Here is a 21,516-nt window from a genome sequence, read left to right as displayed (position 1 = left end):
TTTTTTCCTTGAAATCAGCCAACGTGTGGGGTTCCCCTTTATAACTGGGAAGATTGTTGGGCCCAATGAAGAACGGGACCGCTGCGGTAGCCATAGCAACGGGAGCCGCGGGAAGTCTTCGCCGGGCCATCGGCGGACTGCCGGACCCGTCAGAGTCACTGTGATGGCCGGTGGACATGATGAGGGGTTCTGGTGTAAGGCGTCTGGAAGAGAGCAGAGGTGAGGAGAGCTTGCGGGAACAGCAGGCACCGATAGGCAGGGTGTCCGGGACCGGAGAGGGATAGGGCGGAAGTCAGCACCAACACTTCCGGCGGTCCGGGCACAATCTCCTTCCCTCCTGCAACAGAGGCTTGGATACTGCAGGGCCGGGGCGGAGCTTGAGTGGAGCGCGCGCGCGCGCGAAGACAGTGCGTCACAAGCTGACTTGACCCCTTAGCAGGCCGCAGCGCGGCAATAGCAGAGTCTCTGAGGATGATGAGGGGTAGCAGTACAGTTCTGGGGACACTGACAGTTGGCACAACACAGTCTGTATCCTGTTCGTGACGCCAAATGCGATGCCCTGGCCCCTGGGGGCCACTTCCGCAGTGCTGGTGTTATGAGCGGGCAATGACCGGGGCAGCTGCAGGGTGTATACTTGTCACGGTATAGGCCTGAGGGCAGCACAGCTGCAGGGCCGGTCTGAGGAATCTGCGGGTGATGATGGGCATGCGATTCTTCGCTGCACTTAGTCGGGGCACCAGTTAGTGGACACCAATGCCAGGGTTCAGTAACAGCGGTTTTATTATAGATAAGGTAACTAGTAGCAACAGTTCTGTCCGGATGCAACCGGGTATATAGCAGGCTTTGACAAATAAAGCAGGAGTGGTGCTGCATAGGCTGTGAGAATACGTGCCGGATGATGGGAGTAGGAGTATGAGAGAAATAGCGTTGCTGGGTGGATTAGCTTGAGAATAATACTTGCTGTGAATCCTTGCAGCGATGAGGAGAGATAACGGAATGACACCCAGATGAGAGAGAAGAATCCGGTCACTTGAGCAGGCAGATACAGCCGAAGACTTGAATACAGCAGCAGAATCAGTCACTCTTCTTATGGTGAAAAGGCTGCAGAGAAGAAGCCCAACTCCTCTGAGGCAGGAGAGGGACGACACACATCCTCCTTGCTTGGAAGCAGGGGGAAGACTAACTTGTTAGGAGGAAGTGGGAGGTCACATGGTTGCTCCTGGCCAGAACCAGTCGGCCATTGGAGGAACCATGGTTACAGGTCACGTGATCAACAGCCTTGCATACCACTGTACACTGTAATAATACACAGGAATACATGACAATACACATGAAAATGCACATTACCAGAGAATACTAGGGGAAAACCAGCAGCAGTTGCAGTGCAAACACTTACCAGAACAGGCATTGACACAGAAATAGAAATGGCCATAATAGGAGTAGTAGTCTGCATGTTCTGGGACACTGCAATGGGGCTGTGCAAGGATGTAAACAAGCAAGGTCAGCGCTTTACAAGGCATAATAAATCAAGCAGCTGGGCTGCACGAATGATCCTTGTATCGTTCGTGCAGCCTTGGAAACTGACAGCACATATATACATATATACATGGTGTAAATTTTAACATCACAGAGAACATACAAGTGCACCACTGTGTGATCCAGCATCCCGCTCTCCTGTCTTCTGGATATCTCCGAAGCTGGAGAGATGGAGAGGAGGATGCCGGATCACACAGTGGCGCACTAAGTATGTTGGCACTGCACGTGTGATGTGGAAACTGACAGGCATGTATATCCGTGCTGTCAGTTTTACCTTTGCTTTTGGCCACACATCTGTTTACACAGGGAGGTGTGCGGATGATAACATTACATTTTAAAGCAGACTCAAAAGATGTGATAAGCCAAGCAGCAGGCGTTTTCCCCGTCCTTGGCTGACCACTGTTGCTTTTACACAGGCCGATTCACACACTCTCCTGATAATCAGCCCATGTAAGAGGCCCTTCAGTGTTAGCCACCTGGGAGCTGAGGAAGTGTCAGGTATAAATGTGGCGCTTGGTCCAACTCATCGGGGGCACAAAGTGGGAGCTGTCCACAAAGTGCAAGTGGACACTGCAAGACCATGTTGAATATTTTTCTACTCCCCGGGATCAGAGGACCAAACATTCCCATTGGGACCCTCTGCTGAGGTGTGGGCTGCGAGAGGTCACTAGTGGTCAAAGAGGGAAACGTCCAGGCCTGACAGGAACCAGGAGCAGTGAGTACTCTAACAAAGCCTCTCTGAGATATTTTCTCCTCCGCAGGCTATACGCCAGTGATCGCTCTCACATGGGGGAGGTTTTTTTCTTTTTTTTGCTTTCACATTCATTAACTTTTTACTCCACAGTTACTTGGAAAAATGCAGAAAATCCATCAGTTTCCGTGGCCCAGCCTGGCGCTGTCCTGATGATGTGAGGTATTGATTAAGTCTCTGAGAGTTGTGTGAACGCTGGAGTAGCAGACTATTCATCGTACGTTATACTATATTATGGATGAAGGCTAAAAAATTCATGTGCTGCGCAGGTGTTTTCTTCCATCTGACGATCGCCGCTTTGTGCTTGTTTAGCTGAACACATGGAACGTTGCTTTCAAGTTTTTTCTGATAGAAGAGAAGAGGTGACTAAAAAAAACATGCCGAGAAAACTTGTCCGAATTCGGGTTCCCGGGACGCACAGCATGTTTTTGCTGACTTTACACTTGTACTTGGAAAACTGCAGTGGAATTTAGCGCTATTTCTATTTTTGACTGATTTTGTCCCCTCAACTTTTTTTATTTTACTCTTTAATCTATAGATGGTTATGGGGGCGGCCATCTTTCCTCAGCTGCTGCTCTAAGTTATCATCATCAGCAGATTTACCTTAGGCTGCTATGAGAAAGACAATTAACCATATCTATCACCCTTTGTCTTCTATGGTCCCTTGTTATGGGCACTGTGTGTGTCAGGGGATTGTTCAGTGTTCCCATGTAATGGATGGACCAAGCTCGAGGAGGTGGATCCCCTGGATTACAGAGGAGTGCTGACGTTCCTTCCCCGAGGATCAGAGTCTAAGGAGCTCCTGGTTGTAAACAGCACCTGCCGCAAGGCCGGTTGGACTTCTCTGCTGGAAACTCCCAGGTCACCACCCTCAGAGAAGGACTCTCTCCACATCCTCCCCTCTACTCTTCTGATCCTCTCTTCCACCTCTCATGACGCAACTCAGTCAGCACGACTGTATCAGTCCTTCTACTCTCCGGACAGATCTGAACTCTAAGTAACTTATCAAGTGTAAAGTATTGTATTAAGGCAAAGCTGTATTATCTGCTGCCTCAAGTATCTTCAGAGTAAACAAGATTATATTTATGCTAAAGAGACTCTGTGGTTCCTTGTCAAACACCAACACAACACACACACCTTCCTTGGGTCATCTCCCCTTTGTGTGGGTGGCAGTGCCATTAGTCCGGGTGGGTCACTATTCCACTCCGGACCACCGTGATAAGTCAGCTCGGGGGTCAGTCGCAGTGATCACGGCACGGTGTGGTGTTTCTTAAGGAGGTTTACCCAAGACAGTCGACAGTCCATGCTATGAAAGCATTAATCCATACAATTCTGTTCCTGCTCCAAGAGGGAGACATAGATGTACAAGGACTCTCCTGCAATCACTTAAATGGGCACTGCTATCACTTTATGGAAAACTGTAGTTGAGGCTCCGTCACTAAGGCCGTTCTGTCTTTACTAACAGCAAAAAAAGAGACCAAATGCAGGAAGTGATGTCAGTGAAGATGAATGCTGATTGGCCAGCAGCTGTAACAAAATGATAAAAAGGCCCCGCCCACCGGCTCAGAGTGAGATGCAGAAGCATGAGCAGCACAATGGGGCACTATACAGGCCACCGGAGCTGCAAAATGAAAGTAAAAAAGACCCTAGGACTTAGGCTTCTCCAGTTTTATAATAGGGGTGTTACCAGTAGTGACCCCGCCCCCATATGGTAATGACTGCTGAGAAGTGATCTCCACTAGACAGGAAGTGTCAGCCTATTGTGAGACTCAGCAATATGTGTAAAAACTGCAAAACGTCCCCTAGATAGTAACGGGGAAAATGGAATAAGAAATTGTCAAAAATGTCTAATGATATTGGTTTCATGGGAATTTAATGTGATTTAAACATTGGGTCATTTTCTGATAAAAGATTTCCATGACATCGCTGGCCTGGTCTCTGGATTCCTACAATTACCATCATTTACTAAATTAGTCCCCTGATCGGAACGTTCCTGCACAGGTCTCTAGTTCCTCTATATTTCTCCTATACCTTCCCTATACATCTCTTCTATTTCTTATATCTATAATATATATATTTTATGTCTTTCCTATGTATTCTCTTATATGTTTCCTCCATATCTCTTATGCACAGGTCGCCTATGTATAATTTATTGATTTTTTCTGATATATTTCTCATGTGTTTTCTATGTATTTTTTATGTATTGTTTGTTTTATATGTTTCTTTCATGTCTCTTATGTACAGATTTCTTACATATACTATATATATTATTTCTCATAGATTTCTTATGCACTTTGTATCCCCGTTTCTTCCCTTATGTCTCTTACATATTGCTATATATATATTTATATGTGCTTCTTACACACAGGTTGCCTATGTATATTTTATATATCATGCTATTTCTAAATAATTTCCTATTTATATAATAATAATAATAATAATTATTATTATTATTATTATTATTATTTCTTTTGTATATATATTTCTTATATGTTTTTTATATAATACGTATGTATGTAGATTTTATGTATATTTTTTATGTACAAGTTGCTTACATATATGTTTTATATATTTGTGGTATGCTTCTCATGTATTTTATATATTTTTCTTACATATTTTTATGCGTATAATATGTATGTATGTATATATATATATATATATATATATATATATATATATATATAGCGGTGACCATTATCTCAGTGCTGTCAGCCCATCATCCCCCCTACTTGTCTGAGGCCGGTGTGGTGAGCGCTTCCTGCTAGTATGTTATTTGTGTTATTGATTGGTTTCAGTAGGGGTCCCAATAGTCAGGACGTCATCAGAACAAGAAAAACCAGGACCACAGCGGGACCTGAGAGATCTCACAGTAACAGCAGGCAGAGAGCGGGGGAGGTGAGTATGGCGGCTTTTGTTGTTTTACATGTACATGCTAAACTTTTATATTACCTTGAAAAACCCCTTTAAGGGTGCCTTCTCACGTACAGGATCTGCAGCAGATTTGATGGCGCAGATTTGATTTGCTTTGAATCTGCAGCTTCAAATCTGCTGCACATCCTGTACGTGTGAACACACCCTAAGGCCCTTTCAGACCGGCCGATTATTGAGCAAATGAGTGTTTATAAGAATGTCCATTCTGGATGTCAACAAATGAGAAAAATGCATAGCTGGTTTAATTTAATGGTGGTCTGGCTAGTGTTAGGAAACTAGTGCTAAGAACTTTCTAGTGATCTCCATAGGCGGTCAGTAGTGGGGGATCAGTCATATCGCTGTAGGGATTTCACTATAGTGAGTTGTCGCTGAAGAGTCTGTGGGGAAGTAGTCAGACAGAAGCCTAATGGTTGTGCACATTATTGCTCCTATGGGCGCACTACCTTGGGCGCTGCCTCTTCCCCAGTTACCGGCTGAGTCTCTCAGTAGACTGTACAGAAGCAGGGACTCCCTGCTCCTTTATATGCTTTGTATGGGCAATTGGGGCAATTTCAAATCAGAAGCAGAATCTAAATCTGAAAGAAATCTGACAGATTCCCTAAATAAGACCTAAAAGAATCCTCTAGTGATTATCAAACATGTCTCTGTGGTTTGGACCCAAACCCCAGCATTATAATTTACATGTCAGAATAGCCCAGATACTAGTGCAGCCATAACCCTGTTCTGTATAGCCTGGATACTAGTGCGGCCATAACCCTATTCTGTATAGCCTGGATACTAGTGCAGCTATAACCCTATTCTGTATAGCCTGGATACTAGTGCAGCCATAACCCTATTCTGTATAGCCTGGATACAGGTGCAGCCATAACCCTATTCTGTATAGCCTGGATACAGGTGCAGCCATATCCCTATTCTGTATAGCCTGGATACTAGTGCAGCCATAACCCTATTCTGTATAGCCTGGATACTAGTGCAGCCATAACCCTATTCTGTATAGCCTGGATACAGGTGCAGCCATAACCCTATTCTGTATAGCCTGGATACTAGTGCAGCCATAACCCTGTTCTGTATAGCCTGGATACTAGTGCGGCCATAACCCTATTCTGTATAGCCTGGATACTAGTGCAGCCATAACCCTGTTCTGTATAGCCTGGATACTAGTGCGGCCATAACCCTATTCTGTATAGCCTGGATACTAGTGCAGCCATAACCCTATTCTGTATAGCCTGGATACTAGTGCAGCCATAACCCTATTCTGTGTAGCCTGGATACTAATGCAGCCATAACCCTATTCTGTATAGCCTGGATACTAGTGCAGCCATAACCCTGTTCTGTATAGCCTGGATACTAGTGCAGCCATAACCCTATTCTGTATAGCCTGGATACTAGTGCAGCTATAACCCTATTCTGTATAGCCTGGATACTGGTGCAGCCATAACCCTATTCTGTATAGCCTGGATACTAGTGCAGCTATAACCCTATTCTGTATAGCCTGGATACTAGTGCAGCCATAACCTTATTCTGTATAGCCTGGATACTAGTGCAGCCATAACCCTATTCTGTATAGCCTGGATACTAGTGCAGCTATAACCCTATTCTGTATAGCCTGGATACTAGTGCAGCTATAACCCTATTCTGTATAGCCTGGATACTAGTGCAGCCATAACCCTGTTCTGTATAGCCTGGATACTAGTGCGGCCATAACCCTATTCTGTATAGCCTGGATACTAGTGCAGCCATAACCCTATTCTGTATAGTCTGGATACAGGGGCAGCCATAACCCTATTCTGTATAGCCTGGATACTAGTGCAGCCATAACCCTATTCTGTATAGCCTGGATACAGGTACAGCCATAACCCTATTCTGTATAGCCTGGATACTAGTGCAGCCATAACCCTGTTCTGTATAGCCTGGATACTAGTGCAGCCATAACCCTATTCTGTATAGCCTGGATACTAGTGCAGCCATAACCCTATTCTGTATAGCCTGGATACTGGTGCAGCCATAACCCTATTCTGTATAGCCTGGATACAGGTGCAGCCATAACCCTATTCTGTATAGCCTGGATACTAGTGCGGCCATAACCCTATTCTGTATAGCCTGGATACAGGTGCAGCCATAACCCTATTCTGTATAGTCTGGATACAGGTGCAGCCATAACCCTGTTCTGTATAGCCTGGATACTAGTGCAGCCATAACCCTATTCTGTATAGCCTGGATACTAGTGCAGCCATAACCCTGTTCTGTATAGCCTGGATACTAGTGCAGCCATAACCGTATTCTGTATAGCCTGGATACAGGTGCAGCCATAACCCTATTCTGTATAGCCTGGATACTAGTGCAGCCATAACCCTGTTCTGTATAGCCTGGATACTAGTGCAGCCATAACCCTATTCTGTATAGCCTGGATACTAGTGCAGCCATAACCCTATTCTGTATAGCCTGGATACTAGTGCAGCCATAACCCTATTCTGTATAGCCTGGATACTAGTGCAGCTATAACCCTATTCTGTATAGCCTGGATACTAGTGCAGCCATAACCCTATTCTGTATAGCCTGGATACTAGTGCAGCCATAACCCTATTCTGTATAGCCTGGATACAGGTGCAGCCATAACCCTATTCTGTATAGCCTGGATACAGGTGCAGCCATAACCCTATTCTGTATAGCCTGGATACTAGTGCGGCCATAACCCTATTCTGTATAGCCTGGATACAGGTGCAGCCATAACCCTATTCTGTATAGTCTGGATACAGGTGCAGCCATAACCCTGTTCTGTATAGCCTGGATACTAGTGCAGCCATAACCCTATTCTGTATAGCCTGGATACTAGTGCAGCCATAACCCTATTCTGTATAGCCTGGATACTAGTGCAGCCATAACCCTGTTCTGTATAGCCTGGATACTAGTGCAGCCATAACCGTATTCTGTATAGCCTGGATACAGGTGCAGCCATAACCCTATTCTGTATAGCCTGGATACTAATGCAGCCATAACCCTATTCTGTATAGCCTGGATACAGGTGCAGCCATAACCCTATTCTGTATAGCCTGGATACTAGTGCAGCCATAACCCTATTCTGTATAGCCTGGATACTAGTGCAGCCATTACCCTATTCTGTATAGCCTGGATACTGGTGCAGCCATAACCCTATTCTGTATAGCCTGGATACTAGTGCAGCCATAACCCTATTCTGTATAGCCTGGATACTAGTGCAGCCATAACCCTATTCTGTATAGCCTGGATACTAGTGCAGCCATAACCCTATTCTGTATAGCCTGGATACTAGTGCAGCCATAACCCTATTCTGTATAGCCTGGATACTAGTGCAGCCATAACCCTATTCTGTATAGCCTGGATACTAGTGCAGCCATAACCCTATTCTGTATAGCCTGGATACTAGTGCAGCCATAACCCTATTCTGTATAGCCTGGATACTAAGTGCAGCCATAACCCTATTCTGTATAGCCTGGATACTAGTGCAGCCATAACCCTATTCTGTATAGCCTGGATACTAGTGCAGCCATAACCCTATTCTGTATAGCCTGGATACTAGTGCAGCCATAACCCTATTCTGTATAGCCTGGATACTGGTGCAGCCATAACCCTATTCTGTATAACCTGGATACTAGTGCAGCCATAACCCTATTCTGTATAGCCTGGATACTAGTGCAGCCATAACCCTATTCTGTATAGCCTGGATACTAGTGCAGCCATAACCCTATTCTGTATAGCCTGGATACTAGTGCAGCCATAACCCTATTCTGTATAGCCTGGATACTAGTGCAGCCATAACCCCTATTCTGTATAGCCTGGATACTAGTGCAGCCATAACCCTATTCTGTATAGCCTGGATACTAGTGCAGCCATAACCCTATTCTGTATAGCCTGGATACTAGTGCAGCTATAACCCTATTCTGTATAGCCTGGATACTAGTGCAGCCATAACCCTATTCTGTATAGCCTGGATACAGGTGCAGCCATAACCCTATTCTGTATAGCCTGGATACTGGTGCAGCCATAACCCTATTCTGTATAGCCTGGATACTAGTGCAGCCATAACCCTATTCTGTATAGTCTGGATACTAGTGCAGCCATAACCCTATTCTGTATAGCCTGGATACTAGTGCAGCCATAACCCTATTCTGTATAGCCTGGATACTAGTGCAGCCATAACCCTATTCTGTGTAGCCTGGATACTAATGCAGCCATAACCCTATTCTGTATAGCCTGGATACAGGTGCAGCCATAACCCTATTCTGTATAGCCTGGATACTAGTGCAGCCATAACCCTATTCTGTATAGCCTGGATACTAGTGCAGCCATAACCCTATTCTGTATAGCCTGGATACTGGTGCAGCCATAACCCTATTCTGTATAGCCTGGATACTAGTGCGGTCCTAACCCTATTCTGTATAGCCTGGATACAGGTGCAGCCATAACCCTATTCTGTATAGCCTGGATACTAGTGCAGCCATAACCCTATTCTGTATAGCCTGGATACAGGTGCAGCCATAACCCTATTCTGTATAGCCTGGATACTAGTGCAGCCATAACCCTATTCTGTATAGCCTGGATACTAGTGCGGCCATAACCCTATTCTGTATAGCCTGGATACTAGTGCAGCCATAACCCTATTCTGTATAGCCTGGATACAGGTGCAGCCATAACCCTATTCTGTATAGCCTGGATACTAGTGCAGCCATAACCGTATTCTGTATAGCCCGGATACTAGTGCAGCCATAACCCTATTCTGTATAGCCTGGATACTAGTGCAGCCATAACCCTATTCTGTATAGCCTGGATACTAGTGCAGCCATAACCCTGTTCTGTATAGCCTGGATACTAGTGCAGCCATAACCCTATTCTGTATAGCCTGGATACTAGTGCAGCCATAACCCTATTCTGTATAGCCTGGATACTAGTGCAGCCATAACCCTATTCTGTATAGCCTGGATACTAGTGCAGCCATAACCCTATTCTGTATAGCCTGGATACTAGTGCAGCCATAACCCTATTCTGTATAGCCTGGATACAGGTGCAGCCATAACCCTATTCTGTATAGTCTGGATACAGGTGCAGCCATAACCCTATTCTGTATAGCCTGGATACAGGTGCAGCCATAACCCTATTCTGTATAGCCTGGATACTAGTGCAGCTATAACCCTATTCTGTATAGCCTGGATACTAGTGCAGCCATAACCCTATTCTGTATAGCCTGGATACTAGTGCAGCCATAACCTTATTCTGTATAGCCTGGATACTAGTGCAGCCATAACCCTATTCTGTATAGCCTGGATACTAGTGCGGCCATAACCCTGTTCTGTATAGCCTGGATACTAGTGCAGCCATAACCCTATTCTGTATAGCCTGGATACAGGTGCAGCCATAACCCTATTCTGTATAGCCTGGATACTAGTGCAGCCATAACCCTATTCTGTATAGCCTGGATACTAGTGCAGCCATAACCCTATTCTGGATAGCCTGGATACTAGTGCAGCCATAACCCTATTCTGTATAGCCCGGATACTAGTGCAGCTATAACCCTATTCTGTATAGCCTGGATACAGGTGCAGCTATAACCCTATTCTGTATAGTCTGGATACTAGTGCAGCTATAACCGTATTCTGTATAGCCTGGATACTAGTGCAGCCATTACCTTATTCTGTATAGCCTGGATACAGGTGCAGCCATAACCCTATTCTGTATAGCCTGGATACAGGTGCAGCCATATCCCTATTCTGTATAGCCTGGATACTAGTGCAGCCATAACCCTATTCTGTATAGCCTGGATACTAGTGCGGCCATAACCCTATTCTGTATAGCCTGGATACTAGTGCAGCCATAACCCTATTCTGTATAGCCTGGATACTAGTGCAGCCATAACCCTATTCTGTATAGCCTGGATACAGGTGCAGTCATAACCCTATTCTGTATAGCCTGGATACTAGTGCGGTCCTAACTCTATTCTGTATAGCCTGGATACTAGTGCAGCCATAACCCTATTCTGTATAGCCTGGATACTGGTGCAGCCATAACCCTATTCTGTATAGCCTGGATACTAGTGCGGTCCTAACCCTATTCTGTATAGCCTGGATACAGGTGCAGCCATAACCCTATTCTGTATAGCCTGGATACAGGTGCAGCCATAACCCTATTCTGTATAGCCTGGATACTAGTGCAGCCATAACCCTATTCTGTATAGCCTGGATACAGGTGCAGCCATAACCCTATTCTGTATAGCCTGGATACTGGTGCAGCCATAACCCTATTCTGTATAGCCTGGATACTGGTGCAGCCATAACCCTATTCTGTATAGCCTGGATACTAGTGCAGCCATAACCCTATTCTGTATAGTCTGGATACTAGTGCAGCCATAACCCTATTCTGTATAGCCTGGATACAGGTGCAGTCATAACCCTATTCTGTATAGCCTGGATACAGGTGCAGCCATAACCCTATTCTGTATAGCCTGGATACTAGTGCAGCCATAACCCTATTCTGTATAGCCTGGATACTAGTGCAGCCATAACCCTATTCTGTATAGCCTGGATACAGGTGCAGCCATAACCCTATTCTGTATAGTCTGGATACAGGTGCAGCCATAACCCTATTCTGTATAGCCTGGATACAGGTGCAGCCATAACCCTATTCTGTATAGCCTGGATACTAGTGCAGCTATAACCCTATTCTGTATAGCCTGGATACTAGTGCAGCCATAACCCTATTCTGTATAGCCTGGATACTAGTGCAGCCATAACCTTATTCTGTATAGCCTGGATACTAGTGCAGCCATAACCCTATTCTGTATAGCCTGGATACTGGTGCAGCCATAACCCTATTCTGTATAGCCTGGATACTAGTGCAGCCATAACCCTATTCTGTATAGCCTGGATACAGGTGCAGCCATAACCCTATTCTGTATAGCCTGGATACTAGTGCAGCCATAACCCTATTCTGTATAGCCTGGATACTAGTGCAGCCATAACCCTATTCTGTATAGCCTGGATACAGGTGCAGCCATAACCCTATTCTGTATAGTCTGGATACAGGTGCAGCCATAACCCTATTCTGTATAGCCTGGATACAGGTGCAGCCATAACCCTATTCTGTATAGCCTGGATACTAGTGCAGCCATAACCCTATTCTGTATAGCCTGGATACTGGTGCAGCCATAACCCTATTCTGTATAGCCTGGATACTAGTGCGGCCATAACCCTATTCTGTATAGCCTGGATACTAGTGCAGCTATAACCCTATTCTGTATAGCCTGGATACTAGTTTAGCCATAACCCTATTCTGTATAGCCTGGATACTAGTGCAGCCATAACCTTATTCTGTATAGCCTGGATACTAGTGCAGCCATAACCCTATTCTGTATAGCCTGGATACTGGTGCAGCCATAACCCTATTCTGTATAGCCTGGATACTAGTGCAGCCATAACCCTATTCTGTATAGCCTGGATACAGGTGCAGCCATAACCCTATTCTGTATAGCCTGGATACTAGTGCAGCCATAACCCTATTCTGTATAGCCTGGATACAGGTGCAGCCATAACCCTATTCTGTATAGCCTGGATACTAGTGCAGCCATAACCCTATTCTGTATAGCCTGGATACTAGTGCAGCCATAACCCTATTCTGGATAGCCTGGATACTAGTGCAGCCATAACCCTATTCTGTATAGCCTGGATACTAGTGCAGCCATAACCCTATTCTGTATAGCCCGGATACTAGTGCAGCTATAACCCTATTCTGTATAGCCTGGATACAGGTGCAGCTATAACCCTATTCTGTATAGTCTGGATACTAGTGCAGCCATTACCTTATTCTGTATAGCCTGGATACAGGTGCAGCCATAACCCTATTCTGTATAGCCTGGATACAGGTGCAGCCATATCCCTATTCTGTATAGCCTGGATACTAGTGCAGCCATAACCCTATTCTGTATAGCCTGGATACTAGTGCGGCCATAACCCTATTCTGTATAGCCTGGATACTAGTGCAGCCATAACCCTATTCTGTATAGCCTGGATACTGGTGCAGCCATAACCCTATTCTGTATAGCCTGGATACTAGTGCGGTCCTAACCCTATTCTGTATAGCCTGGATACAGGTGCAGCCATAACCCTATTCTGTATAGCCTGGATACTAGTGCAGCCATAACCCTATTCTGTATAGTCTGGATACTAGTGCAGCCATAACCCTATTCTGTATAGCCTGGATACTAGTGCAGCCATAACCCTATTCTGTATAGCCTGGATACTAGTGCAGCCATAACCCTATTCTGTATAGCCTGGATACTAGTGCAGCCATAACCCTATTCTGTATAGCCTGGATACTTGTGCAGCCATAACCCTATTCTGTATAGCCTGGATACTAGTGCAGCCATAACCCTATTCTGTATAGCCTGGATACTAGTGCAGCCATAACCCTATTCTGTATAGCCTGGATACTGGTGCAGCCATAACCCTATTCTGTATAGCCTGGATACTAGTGCAGCCATAACCCTATTCTGTATAGCCTGGATACTAGTGCAGCCATAACCCTATTCTGTATAGCCTGGATACTGGTGCAGTCATAACCCTATTCTGTATAGCCTGGATACAGGTGCAGCCATAACCCTGTTCTGTATAGCCTGGATACTAGTGCAGCCATAACCCTATTCTGTATAGCCTGGATACTAGTGCAGCCATAACCCTATTCTGTATAGCCTGGATACAGGTGCAGCCATAACCCTATTCTGTATAGCCTGGATACTAATGCTGCCATAACCCTGTTCTGTATAGCCTGGATACTAGCGCAGCCATAACCCTATTCTGTATAGCCTGGATACTAATGCTGCCATAACCCTGTTCTGTATAGCCTGGATACAGGTGCAGCCATAACCCTATTCTGTATAGCCTGGATACTAGTGCAGCTATAACCGTATTCTGTATAGCCTGGATACTAGTGCAGCCATAACCCTATTCTGTATAGCCTGGATACTAGTGCAGCCATAACCCTATTCTGTATAGCCTGGATACTAGTGCAGCTATAACCCTATTCTGTATAGCCTGGATACTAGTGCAGCCATAACCCTATTCTGTATAGCCTGGATACTAGTGCAGCCATAACCCTATTCTGTATAGCCTGGATACTAGTGCAGCCATAACCCTATTCTGTATAGCCTGGATACAGGTGCAGCCATAACCCTATTCTGTATAGCCTGGATACTAGTGCGGTCCTAACCCTATTCTGTATAGCCTGGATACTAGTGCAGCCATAACCCTGTTCTGTATAGCCTGGATACTAGTGCAGCTATAACCCTATTCTGTATAGCCTGGATACTAGTGCAGCCATAACCCTATTCTGTATAGCCTGGATACTAGTGCGGTCCTAACCCTATTCTGTATAGCCTGGATACAGGTGCAGCCATAACCCTATTCTGTATAGCCTGGATACTAGTGCAGCCATAACCCTATTCTGTATAGCCTGGATACTAGTGCAGCCATAACCTTATTCTGTATAGCCTGGATACTAGTGCAGCCATAACCCTATTCTGTATAGCCTGGATACTAGTGCAGCCATAACCCTATTCTGTATAGCCTGGATACAGGTGCAGCCATAACCCTATTCTGTATAGCCTGGATACAGGTGCAGCCATAACCCTATTCTGTATAGCCTGGATACTAGCGCAGCCATAACCCTATTCTGTATAGCCTGGATACTAGTGCAGCCATAACCCTATTCTGTATAGCCTGGATACTAGTGCAGCCATAACCCTGTTCTGTATAGCCTGGATACTAGCGCAGTCCTAACCTTCCCATCTCTTTACGCTTCACTCCTATCATGAGGAAATGCGACATAAAGACTATGAAGGACTGCCCCATGGTATTGTAATAAATGCCATGTAAACACTGAGAGACTGTTCAGGGTACAAGATACGTCGGCTCTTATCCGATCTGAGAAGGACGCCGGGTGGAAGCACAGAGGGTCTGATAAGTGAATCCAGAGCCGCGACATAACAGATGAGGCTCCACAACTCAACCAACTAAATTCATTTTCTATCCCAAACCAAGTGTCCAGTGAGAATGAATCTCTCCATTATGAGCTCATTTGAGTCCCTTATCTGATGCTGGAGCTTCACGTACGAGGCTGCGGCCTTCATTCAATCCATCTTGGTGTCAGGCTCAGCACACCCGGTTTCGTAAGGCAATTTATTGGTACTTTGGGAACTGCCTGGAGTCGTCCTGTAGTTATCTCCTCTTTCCAAATGTAATTTCTGATGACCGTGACAAAATGGTAGATTTAGAGGAAAGTATTGAGAGCAGATAGCGGAGCAGACAAATGGAACGGGGAGGCGGTAATTTAGTGCAGCCACTCTGGAGGCATCTGCTCTTCACGTCTTTCATGTTACGTATAAGCTGGGGCCATATGGATCAGTCTTGCCTCATTGCATCTCACTATTTGGTGAGGTTTTGGAGGTTTGTGGTTACATCACTGTTACCTGTTATATTTTACTGTACCCTGTCACCCATAATAACCTACAGCAACCCTATCACCGGTTATAACACACCAGACCTTGTCACCCGTAGTAACCTACTGTTACATCACCCGTAATAACCTACTGTACCCTGTCACCCATAATAACCTACTGTACCGTCATCCGTAATAACCTACTGCACCCTGTCACCCGTAATAACCTACTCTACCCTGTCACCCTTTATAACCTACTGTACCCTGTCACCCACAATAACCTACTGTACCCTGTCACCCACAATAACCTACTGTACCCTGACACCTGTTATAACCTACTGCACCCTGTCACCTGTTATAACCTACTGTACCCTGTCACCCACAACAACCTACTGTACCCTGACACCTGTTATAACCTACTGTACCCTGTCACCCACAATAACCTACTGTACCCTGTCACCCACAATAACCTACTGTACCCTGTCACCCGTAATAACCTACTATACCCTATCACCCGTAATAACCTACTGTACCCTGTCACCTGTTATAACCTACTGTACCCTGTCACCCGCAATAACCTACTGTACCCTGTCACCCTCAGTAACCTACTGCACCCTGTCACCTGTTATAACACACTACAGCTTGTCATCTGTTATAACCCAATGAAGGATTTACTGCAGCAATGGAACCCTATAACATGGCCACATTGACTCCTCCTGACTGTGAAGTAACCCTGTCCCCTGTTACCTCACACAGCACCCTGTCCCCTGTTACCTCACATAGCACCCTTTCCTCTCCCACTGCCTCAGACAGCACCCTCTACCGTTACCTCTCACAGCTCCCTGTCCTCTCCCGTTACCTCACACAGCACCTTGTCCCCTTCCGTTACCTCACACAGCACCATGTCCCCCGTTACCTCACACAACACCCTGTCCGCTGTTAGCTCACACAGCACCCTGTCCCGTTACCTTACACAGCACCCTGTCCCCTCCTGTTACCTCACACAATACCCTGTCCCCGGTTACCTCACACAGCACCCTGTTCCCTGTTACCTCACACAGCACCCTGTTCCCTGTTACCTCACACAGCACCCTGTTCCCTGTTACCTCACACAGCACCCTGTCCCCTGTTACCTCACACAGCACTCTGCCCTGTTACCTGACACGGCACCCTGTCCCTCATTACCTCACACAGCACCCTGTCCCCTGTAACTTCACACAACACCCTGTCCGCTGTTACCTCACACAGCACCCTGTCCCGTTACCTTACACAGCACCCTGTCCCCTGTTACCTCACACAGCACCCTGTTCCCTGTTACCTCACACAGCACCCTGTCCCCTGTTACCTCACACAGCACTCTGCCCTGTTACCTGACACGGCACCCTGTCCCCTGTAACCTCACACAGCACCTTGTCCCCTGTTACCTCACACAGCACCCTGTTCCATTACCTCACACAGTACGCTGTCCCCTTACACAGCACTGGGACTATAAACAATCCTTCAGGCTCCTGAAAGATTCTCTCATGTTCTTCCTCTTGGCTGAATGTCTTGGAAATATCAGAAAGATGAAAACCGAAGAAAGTAGAAACTTAGTGACACCTCGGTAACTAGAAATAAATGTGTATTTCCTGTATTATGTCTGGAGACTATTAACAGCGCAACTGAATTATGAACGTAACGCGTCGGGCCGAGGCCGAGCTCCATTTGTGCTGAAGAATTCACAATGGAAAAGTACAAAATAATAATGTTACTTATAGGTAATGGGAAAGAGCGGAGAGGCAGCTTCTTTCTGTGGAGATGAAGCTTTCTGTGTCTGCAGCATTAATGGGGCGACTCGTGATAACACACTCTTCTCTGCTATCTCACTTCTAGATCAGCTGGATTGAATTTCCTGCATATTGCACATTTCCAGACTCCCATTCTCTTTCATTGACGCTACAAGGTCAGACGCAGATTTACTTAGAATTCAAGGTTTTATAATGCAAAAGGCATCGGCAAGTCTGAAAAAAGATAAAATAAAAGGCAGAAGCCGAGAGTTTCTCCATCTATCAATGCCCTTCAATGGCAAAGGATCCAAGCACACTTTGGATCATTTTGCTAAAATAATCCAAAAATAGCAAAAGAGAAACACATACTATAGAGACAGACTATGTGGCGGATATGGGGCCCCCCATCCTCAGTATCCTGCTATGGGAGTACATTACATCTCATACAAATAGACTATGTGGTGGATATGGGGCCCCCCATCCTCAGTATCCTGCTATGGGAATACATTACATCTCATACAAATAGACTATGTGGTTGATATGGGGCCCCCCATCCTCAGTATCCTGCTATGGGAGTACATTACATCTCATACAAATAGACTATGTGGTGGATATGGGGCCCCCATCCTCAGTATCCTGCTATGGGAGTACATTACATCTCATACAAATAGACTATGTGGTGGATATGGGCCCCCCCAGCCTCAGTATCCTGCTATGGGAGTACATTACATCTCATACAAATAGACTATGTGGTGGATATGGGGCCCCCATCCTCAGTATCCAGCTATGGGAGTACATTACATCTCATACAAATAGACTATGTGGCGGATATGGGGCCCCCCATCCTCAGTATCCTGCTATGGGAGTACATTACATCTCATACAAATAGACTATGTGGCGGATATGGGGCTCCCATCCTCAGTATCCTGCTATGGGAGTACATTACATCCCATACAAATAGACTATGTGGTGGATATGGGGCCCCTCATCCTCAGTATCCAGCTATGGGAGTACATTACATCCCATACAAATAGACTATGTGGTGGATATGGGGCCCCTCATCCTCGGTATCTAGCTATAGAAGCACATACCATAGAGACAGACTATGTGGCGGATATGGGGCCCTCGTCCTCAGTATTCAGCTATGGGAGAATATTGTATCCCACACAGATAGACTATGTGGTGGATATGGGGCCCCCTGTCCTCTCTGTATCCGGCAATGGGAGCACATACCATAGAGACAGACTATGTGGCGGATATGGGGCCCCCTGTCCTCTCTGTATCCGGCAATGGGAGCACATACCATAGAGACAGACTATGTGGCGGATATGCCCTCCCCCAGTAGCTCTGTATCCAGCCATAGGAGTACATGTGAGCCATGTGGCAGATATGGGGCCTCCATCTTTTCAGTATCCTGCTAAGAGGATGCATACCATAAAGGAAGACCATGCCGCGATGGGGCCCCTCTTTTTGTATCCAGCCACTGGAATAGATACCATAAAGACATCCTTTCTGTATCCAGGAAAGAGGGTAGACACCAGAGAGGAAGACTATGCAGCAGGGGTTAGGTTCTTTCCCCTCGGTATCCAGCCAAGGAGGGGCATACCAAAAAGAGAGATCGGGAGGCAATCATGGGGCCCCAAACCCATCAGTACCAGCCACTGGAGCACATACTATAGACAGGCCATGCAGCAGTCATGGGGCCCCATCCTCTTTGTATGCAGGCAATGCAATATATACTGTATATTATATGGAGGAACAGCACCTATGGGTCCTCCTTTTCTCTGTATATAGTAATAATTGTAATGATAATATTTATTTGTATAGCGCCAACAGATTCCGCAGAGATGTATCCAGCCATAGGTATACATACCATAGACAGAGACCATGGGACAACTATGGCATCTCCATTCTCGCTTTACTGCACCACTGGTGTACATACTATAGAGACAGGCCATGGAACATTCGTGGGGCCCCATTCTCTCGGTATCAAGACAAATGGGAACAAACCATAGAGGAAGAGCATGTGGTATATCTGGGGTCCGTCCTCTCCGTATCCAGCTAAGGGGTCAATATCATAGAGGAATAGAATATAGCAGCTCTGAAGCCACCATGTTCTCTCTATCCAGCCCAATACGATGAGAACCACGCTGTATGGTAGCTATAGTGCTCTTTTCCTCTCTCTTAAGCCAAAGGAATACGTCATAGGGGCTGACCATACGGCAGCTAAGGGGCCTTTATCCTCTGCATAGAGTCAAGGAAAAATGTATTATAGAGGCTTACAATGTGGCATAAAGTGGCCTCAGTCTTCTATGTATATAATAGCAATGATGCCCCTGATCTTCTGTGTATCCAGTCATAGGGTTACATACCATAGAGGTAAGCATACATCAGCTATGGGGCCCCTGCATTCTCTATGCCACCAGTGAAGGGTAAATATACCATAGAGATGGACCAGGAAGGAGATTAGTGGCTCCTGGGTCCTCTATCCAGTCAAGGGCATGTATCACATAGAGGTGGACCATACAGCAGCTATTGGGATCCTGCATCCTCTATGCCACCAGTCAAGACATACACACTGTAGAGGTGGACCATGTGGCAGATAAGGGGCCCCTGTCTTCTATGTATTCAGACAAGGGCATATGTATCATAGAGAGAGACCATGTAGCAGATAAGGGGCTCCAGTGTCCTCTATACAGTCAAGGGCATGTATACCATAGAGCCGGACCATGCATCAGCTATGGGGCCCCTGTGCCCTCTATCCAGACAAGGGCATGTATACTATAGAGGTGGACCATGCATCAGTTATGGGGCCCCTGTGTCCTCTATCCAGACAAGGGCATTTATACCATGGAGGTGGACCATGCTTCAGCTACGGGGCCCCTGTGTCCTCTATCCAGACAAGGGCATGTATACTATAGAGGTGAACAATGCATCAGTTATTGGGCCCCAGTGTCCTCTATCCAGACAAGGGCATGTATCCCATTGTCGTGGACTATGCATCAGTTATGGGGCCCCTGTGTCCTCTGTCCAGACAAGGGCATTTATACCATAGAGCCGGACCATGCATCAGCTATGGGGCCCCTGTGTCCTCTATCCAGACAAGGGCATGTATCCCATAGAGGTGGACCATGCATTAGCTATGGGGCCCCTGTGTCCTCTATCCAGACAAGGGTATGTATCCCATAGTGGTGGACCATGCAGCAGATAAGGGGCCCCTGCGTCCTCTATGCCTCCAGCATCTGCTGACCGTAGATGACATAACATTTACTAGAAACCAGAAATCCATTGAGCTGCGATGGGGTCCATATGTATCAGATGATGATAAAAGAGACCTCCGGCTCCCGTCACTCTGCAGAGATCTCACAGGGAAGAATATTAGGATTTATGACCTGATTTCTTTTCCCTTTCTGTTACCTTGTGAGTTTATTACCTTCGGCTTCTGGCTCTTTCACTGATCATTGTTATTTCTGGGGATCGGGGCTGAATTATGAGAAAAGTTGTGTAAACTGTGAAAAAAAGTTACTGAGTGATTAACCTTATAGGTTTCAGTCATCAACTCTGTAACTTAAAGCGGCCAATCACAGCGCAGCGTTCATGGTACCAAAACTGTTTAAAATTAAGGGCCAGTTCACACCGAGTAAAACTAGCGGAATTCCGCGGTGGAACTCTCTGCGTCAGCCTCCGTGTCAATACTGGCAGTCCAAGGGAGGGCTCGCACCTCCTCTCTCCGCACGGAAAAATTGACATGTCAATTCTTCCAAACGGAGAGGCGCAGAGAGAGGAGGCGCACGAGCCATTCCATAGACTGCCAGTATTGACAGTGGTGGGATTCCGCGCCAGTTTTACTCTGTGTGAGGGGGCATGTGAGGGGGCAATATAGCAGTATATGTGAGGGGGCATTATAGCAGTATATGTGAGGGGGCATTATAGCAGTATATGTGAGGGGGCATTATAGCAGTATATGTGAGGGGGGGGGCATTATAGCAGTATATGTGAGAAGGCATTATAGCAGTATATGTGAGGGGGCATTATAGCAGTATATGTGAGGGGGCATTATAGCAGTATATGTGA

The sequence above is a fragment of the Dendropsophus ebraccatus genome, chromosome 9 (genome assembly GCF_027789765.1).
Source record: "Dendropsophus ebraccatus isolate aDenEbr1 chromosome 9, aDenEbr1.pat, whole genome shotgun sequence".
Taxonomy (NCBI): domain Eukaryota; kingdom Metazoa; phylum Chordata; class Amphibia; order Anura; family Hylidae; genus Dendropsophus; species Dendropsophus ebraccatus.
This window is presented reverse-complemented; position numbering follows the sequence as displayed.